This window comes from Haemaphysalis longicornis, unplaced genomic scaffold, assembly GCF_048455015.1.
Source record: "Haemaphysalis longicornis isolate Haplotype H1 unplaced genomic scaffold, Haemaphysalis longicornis Haplotype H1 scaffold_3, whole genome shotgun sequence".
Lineage (NCBI taxonomy): Eukaryota > Metazoa > Arthropoda > Arachnida > Ixodida > Ixodidae > Haemaphysalis > Haemaphysalis longicornis.
This window is the reverse complement of record NW_027526335.1, coordinates 80,877,333-80,884,241: the sequence shown is the minus strand read 5'-3', so window position 1 is coordinate 80,884,241 and position 6,909 is coordinate 80,877,333.

Genomic DNA, 6,909 nt, shown 5'->3' with positions numbered 1-6,909 from the left:
CGCTGTGGACAACAGGGGCACGGACGAGGTGGCTCCGAGAGCTGGGTCGCGCACGTCGACCCGCCACGTCGGATTGATGCCGCCGACGCGGCCGAGTCTGCTTTTGAGATTTATGAGTTAGTGCGGACGCGATTTTTCTTTTTTTTTTTTGCTTTTACTTGTAGGTTTATGGGGACTGGGGAGCGAGATGGGATGGCAGGTGCGCAGGCAGGGATTGTGAAGGCGTTGCATTTGGCTGAATATAAGCTTGAGATTTTGGCTGCTTTGGTATTGTGGTGCCGTCGGGAGCCAGCTTACGCTATTGCGCCGGGCTGTGTGTACATCAGTAAGTCAGCAACATTGTAAAATAAATGCCTGTGCGAGGTAAAGCTTACTTTATTTTTCAAAGGTTTAGAGCGAAAACAGAGCATAGAAGCCTAAAATCTCTATACGGGAAGGACCGTCCCTGGGAATGAGTTTGACGGAGAGTCGGAGAGCTATTTATATACCAGCGAGTTGTTTTACGTTTTTATGTGAAGCATGTCTCAGCGAATTTCCTGTCGTTGTTTTTGTTTTCGTTTGCGGCGCGTGTTCCTTAGTTTTATATTGTTTACTTTGCGCTTTTTGAGGCCGGATTTACATTTGGCGCTTCAGAAGTGCACGCACAGTTTAGCGAACAGGCAGGCACAAACAAAAAAGTATCGCTACCCATTATACGAACATAAGCTCAGGAAAGGGAAAGAAAGAGAAAACCTTATTACCTAAACAGGACCAAGTTATTTTCTATTACACTTCTAGGGTCAATTAAAGCTTGACGTACCACTTGTTGTTCTTAGGCAAATACGCTTGTAAGGCTTATAATGATTGACCATTTCAGTACATCTGGAACGACAAATAAGTTCATCAATTTTACCGGACCACCAGACTAAAATTGTCGCGCCCTCACCCATCCCTCACCAAAAATCAGGAAATAACGCTCCGACAATTACAAGCAGGCGCGTACGTTCACCCGGTTCGAATGAATTTATTGTTTCCCACACAGTACACCTCGCTATGCAAGTTTTGTCCACAGCTGGGTACCCTCCAGCTTAGAATTGTGGAATGCGCTCACAACCCAGCCCTACCACCCCTCTCCACCTGTTCCTTTCCTGAGCTGTGGGAGACACTGTTGACCAGCTGTCAACCGGAGGACCAGACTCTCCTGGTGACACGGGCCAAGACGGCGAGGACAACGCATGGATTCCCGGACTAGGGTTCCACTCTCACATTTGAGCTCATTAAAATGTTTTCTCTCTCTCTTGCGCTGGTTGTGTTAGGAGTAGCCAGTTGGAGAACATAAATAATTTCTTGTGTCTTAGTGCATACCGGAATGCAGTTAAGAACATGGTCCTAAAAAGGGGCTTAACTTTGTTCCTAATCCGTGCATGTCAGGTTTAGTTACATCAAAATTGGTTGTTGGAAATGCTGCACCAACGAAGATTTCTCTAGCGAAAATACTTGTCTCCCCTCATGGTCGCATGAAGTAAGAAAATATAATTTTTAGCACTTTATTTTTGTTACCCTCCATGTATCGACAAACAGTTGAACCTGGATGTAACGAATCTCTATCTAACGAATTCCTGGATCTAACGAAGTTATTCGTTTCCCCATTGCCAGCTCCTTGCCATTTCCAGCTCCCCATTGCCAGCTTCCCCATTGCCAGCACCTCTTTGTAACGCAGGTGTTGCGACGATTAACCTTCTTGTAAAAACACTGCGCTAAATTGAAATTAACCGTCGAAGACGAAGGACGGCGGTACGAGAAATAATGTACCAACTAGCCCAGAAGCAAGTGCTCATTGGTTAACCTTGATGTAACGAATTCGTTACGCTGATGAGTAAATGCTTTTTGCACTTTTTCTGGAAAATCAGCTGGAGAAATGCGCTAATTTAGCGAACTTCGCCCGCACCGCAAACTACCGTGCGTTTGCTGTGTGAGTGGGGTGTCGGTTTGGTGCTACGCTTGCCTGTCGGCGTGTCGTCGCACGTCTCCCCTGCCAACTGTGGTGTCGGTTTATGGGTGATGAGTTCTTCTGCCAGAAAATGGAAAGATTCGCCTTTAAAATCAAGTTTGCACTTTTAAATGCCAACTCCGCTGGCGAGAAGGAAGAACGTCGCCGCCGCCGCGGGGTACAGCGTCCCAGCAAGCACCTTCTCACCAATTTTTAGTGCGGCAAAGAGCATAAGTTGCCGAAAAGGCGCCCTTTTAGCATAAAGTTGGCTCTTGTAAGGCATCGAAACGTGTCAAAATGCAAAACGGATAGTTAAGTTACGTTTGTGAATGCGGGAATGAGCGACCTTGCTTCTTTGAAGTGCCGTGTAGTGACTGAGTTCATGAGAAAGCATGAAATAAAGCATGAGTTTATGAAATAAATCCTATTCACCATCACTGATGTCTAGCAATTTGATTTCGTTTCTGCTTCATTCACGATAGCCTTAACTCGAAACCTGCATGTCACGAAAACCTGAATGTAAGGAAAAATTGCGAATTTTTGTCAACCTTTTTATATCAAGGTTTAACTGTATTCGAAATGCTTTGAATTTGCGGATCAAGTGCCGTCATCGAGTGCTAAAAACAAAATCGACTTCTTTTCTTTCGCGCAGCTTTGCATTGCGAGAAGTCACGCACGTCGTTTTTCAAGCGAGCTTTTGTTTGCGCAGTTTGCTTAGTCAGTGGCGTTTTCACAGTGGTAAATTACCCGGTACCGTAAGCATCCACTGTGAAGCTGCCAGTTGCATGCTCTAAAGGAAACATACAGCCTAGGAGCGGAGGATAGATGAAAAGCCAGTCATGGCAGACAATAAAAGAAAAAAAAATTACACCATCTTCCAACGTGAGAACCCTGAGGAGATGCAAAGCATCTCGAGTTTGCACAAGACCTTGGACGGCGGTAGTGCGTTGACGGTCGTTGTGGTCGCTGCCGATGCGCGTCAGATAGTTGTCGAACCAGAGTCTGTCGCACACCTTGCAGCTGTGTCCGAAGCTCCGGTGCAAGAACTCGCGTTTGAAGCGTTCGTCGGCGCCGACCGTAGCACGACGTTGGCGTGCCGAAGCGGCGTCGCGTTCTCGGAGCGAGGGATCTGCTGCTCGACGTTGGCGTTTCGAAGCGGTGTCACTTTCTCGCAGTGTGGGATCCGCTGCTCGACGTTGCCGTTTCGAAGCGGCTTCACGTTCTCGAAGCGAGGAATCCGCTGCTCGAAGGCCACATTTCGAAGCGTTGTCGTGTTGACGAACGGCATCCGGATACGCTGCTCGACGTTGGTGTTTCGAAGCGGCTTCGCGTTCTCGAAGCGCGGGATCCGCTGCGCGACGCTCGCGTACGTTCTGCGTCGCGAGCTCTCTTCTGAGCAGCCTTGTCTTCAGAGGGGCTCGCGGTTCTGGAAGTGGACTGGTTGTTGCTGGTTGAAGGCGTGACAGCCAGTTCACTGCCAGAATCGTTAGCGTCCATTGTCAGCTCATCGGACGGCGCAGCGTTGTCTCGACAGAAAGCAGCAACTGAAGGGAGTAGCGGCGCGGACCTGGTTATCTGAAGTGGAGAGGAGGAGGGGAGAGGAGGAGCAGCGCGCGCGCTATCGCGCAGGTGGTGTGGAGAGGAGGAGGGGAGAGAGAGCGGCGTTATCATAGCTGTTGTGGAGAGGAGGAGTGGTGTGGACGCCGGACCCCGGACGACGGAGCCTCGACTAAGAGATGCGTTGCATCTAAAAAATCTCGGGCGACCTCAACTTACGGGAAACCTGGGGAGGGGCGAAGCATCGGAGTGTATAAGTGTATTCTCGGCACCCTGGCGTTTTTGCCAACGGAGAAAAAAAAAAACGTTGGGAGGTAGAGTTATACAGCTTTGCTGTAAAAGCCTCTTGCCTTTGAAGCACGAAGCGCTCCAGAATCCAGCCCATGGCGTAAACGAGTGTCCCGGTGTGTTTTAGCATGCGTTATGTTTTAGCACGTGGCGTAAACGAATTTCCCGGTGTTTTAATACCGTGACTACATGAGACGACGATTACGACGACGACGACGACAGGAGACGCAAGCAGCCCCAGCCCCTAAGGGGATAAGCCCCTAATTAACAAAACAGATTACAGTGGAAATAGGACAGAGCAAAACCGGAGGAGGCGAGAGGCAAACAGACGTTAACCAGTCTAACTTCTATGCTACACTGCCAAAATGACAAATGCTGAAGAGAAATAAAAAAAGGGGTTATAAACACCTAAAGGTCTGGCGCGCATTCTTAGTGTTACTAGACGTGCTTGTTACCTTTGTCTCGTCGTAAAAGCTCTTGGATATTGAAGTAGCCAGTCCTTCGGGCCTTCTTAGAATACGAAAGCAGCGCAGAACGATGTATTGCAACAGCCATTGGCAATGTTCAAGCCATTGTAGAGTACAAAGTGGAAAAGTGTGTCCCATCAGAGGAGCTGTAGACGACTCGTGCTGTCCGTAAATTGCTTATCGTTACTCGTACTAGACGGATAACCAGTTTATGTTTATGCATGAGCACTGCATGGCTGAAACGGTTGCCTTTGCGAAAGCGGAGTGTCTGCAACATCGAGTGACGTACTCCAACTGAGTGAGTTTTTTTTTTTACATGCAAGAAAGATGCACTTGTTTCTTTCCAAAAAATTCAGCGCTTAAAAAGATCAGGACATCCTTGTTTCTTGCGCCTACTACCCGTCTTGCCTTTCTCATCAAAGAACAAAAAGGGCTTGGGGCTGTGAGAATCTTTGGTGTCGTATTTTTCTTGCGCTCTTATCCACTGGTGCCCTTATATAAACGAACTAGTCATGGAACGATGATTTTTAAATGGCACACTGTTTGGGTATCGAATTGTTGTCGCTTCTCACCGCACAGCTTTACAAGGATGGCCCTTCTTGGTAAACAGGGATCGAGGGCTTGTCAGGTAAATGAAGAGTGAGGGCTAAACAAACCGCTACAGTAACGGTGCCAGAGGAGCCTTAAGCCTTGGTTTCTCGCTGTTACTTGTTTCAGAAGTGTACGGATACGAAAGATACCTGGCCGCGTTTTTTTTTCTTTTTTATTGAGGTAACGAGTTTGGGAATTTTCGACGTCTTAGTACACAGTGCTTTCAGTTAAATGCCTTTTGTGGATGGGTAAGGGCCTTCGACGGCACGCGATAAAAAGTCTATACTTATTAAGAATGACAGTAAAAAATTAGTGAGGAAATTGTCCAGATCATAAAATGGAAAAAAAAACTGCCCCACTCAGTAAACCAGTTGGTAATAAAATCAGCCAGAAAGTTAGAATGCAAGGAAAGGAAACAAATAAGAAAGTAACACGGTATTTATTGTGTGGCGCACCACTTTTTATGCATTAGTATCGCATGCCGCACGTGGGGTATGCGCTTTTGTGAGAACGACAGAGAGGATGAATTTAGAGTTGCAGCTGTTGCATTTGGCGCCCATTTTAATCATGACGTACTTCATTACTTGTTTTGCCTTACTTACTTGTTTTGCTTAACATCATGTAGTTTACATTAAGCCAATTAGGAGTGCCTCAAAATGATGATGATAAACTCTTTTACTAGGCAGGGGAGGACCGAAGGCCGGTGGGGGGGGGGGGGACGAGGGGGAATAAGGAGGCAGGTAGACGCCTAATAAATCACGCTCACCAGGCCACTGGCAACGCCGAAGTGGGCTAAGGTCACCAGGTGTTGAGGATGTTTAAGGATGTCCCTATGCAATGCTTCTACATCTGAGTTCTGAAAAACAATATGGTTCAGTCTATGAACATCAAAAGCGGAGCAGTGCAGAACAAGATGTTTCATGTTTGCTTTACAAACAATGCGACAAGAAGTACATGTGCAGGGGGCAGCGGTGCCAATGCCCTTATACCGGTCAGCAGATGTCTGCCATTTATGGAATATATGAGGTTTAGGGGCAATATTGGCAAGTACTTTGTTGATAAATATTTCTTGTCTCAAAATAAAATCTTCGAAATATATATGAAAAGGAGAAAGTTCAGAGTTCCGCCTGTTTTCGTTTTCCCGCCAGATGACCTGGGGAAGTTTTTCTTCTTAATCTCAGGTGACTCTCCTAACTTACGTAGCAACCGGCTTACCTCTACATTCTTGGCTAATCACCTCACTTTACTGTGCACTATGGGGCTACGGGCATGAAATTTTCTTCCTTACGTTACCTTCATGACCGATCTAGTAACCACCTGTATTCTTGCCGTCTGGTGTACTTGTTTTTTTTTTTTTTCACGATTTCCCTAGGCCTGCACAGATTTATAGCGCCACGCACAGATTTCGTTTAATCTGAAAAGCTTTGCAAATAAAAAATATTTAGGGATGAACTTTTTTGCTCTTGTACTTACCGAGATATTGTCGAATTGTGATGCGACAGTTTCCAGAACACACGGTTCCAAAATAAATTGAGCAGTAGTAGTAGTAGTAGTAAGTATTGTTGCATAAGGCGGACTTAGCCTTGCATAGCTGCCGGCAATTGCTCCGCCTAATCGTCCCCAATACCATATCAAATCTCTCAGTCATAACACATCACTTAGTCTTAAAATAACAGACACGCAATGTCACCACACCTCACTTAGTCCTGTGGACTGCAAGAATCCGAGTAGGAGATGAGACACATCTCCTCGCACAATCCAGTGGGCCCTAGGAAAAATAATGTCCTCCGATGTAGCATGGGGCACTCCTAACTTCTGGAGATCACGAAAAAAGTTCGTCCGCTCAGGGTTGGTTTTGGACTGAGTCTGTTCTTACGCGGTGGAGCAGACAGGCTTCGGCTCTTTTCAGGCCCTTCGTCACGACTGGTTGATGTACTGGTCGCCACAGCTGCCTAAAGTGCTCGCGAACGGTCTGTTTCTGTATGCGTTGGAAATCGCACCGCGTTTGCACCATCCTTGTAGAAGATAAGGCGTCCT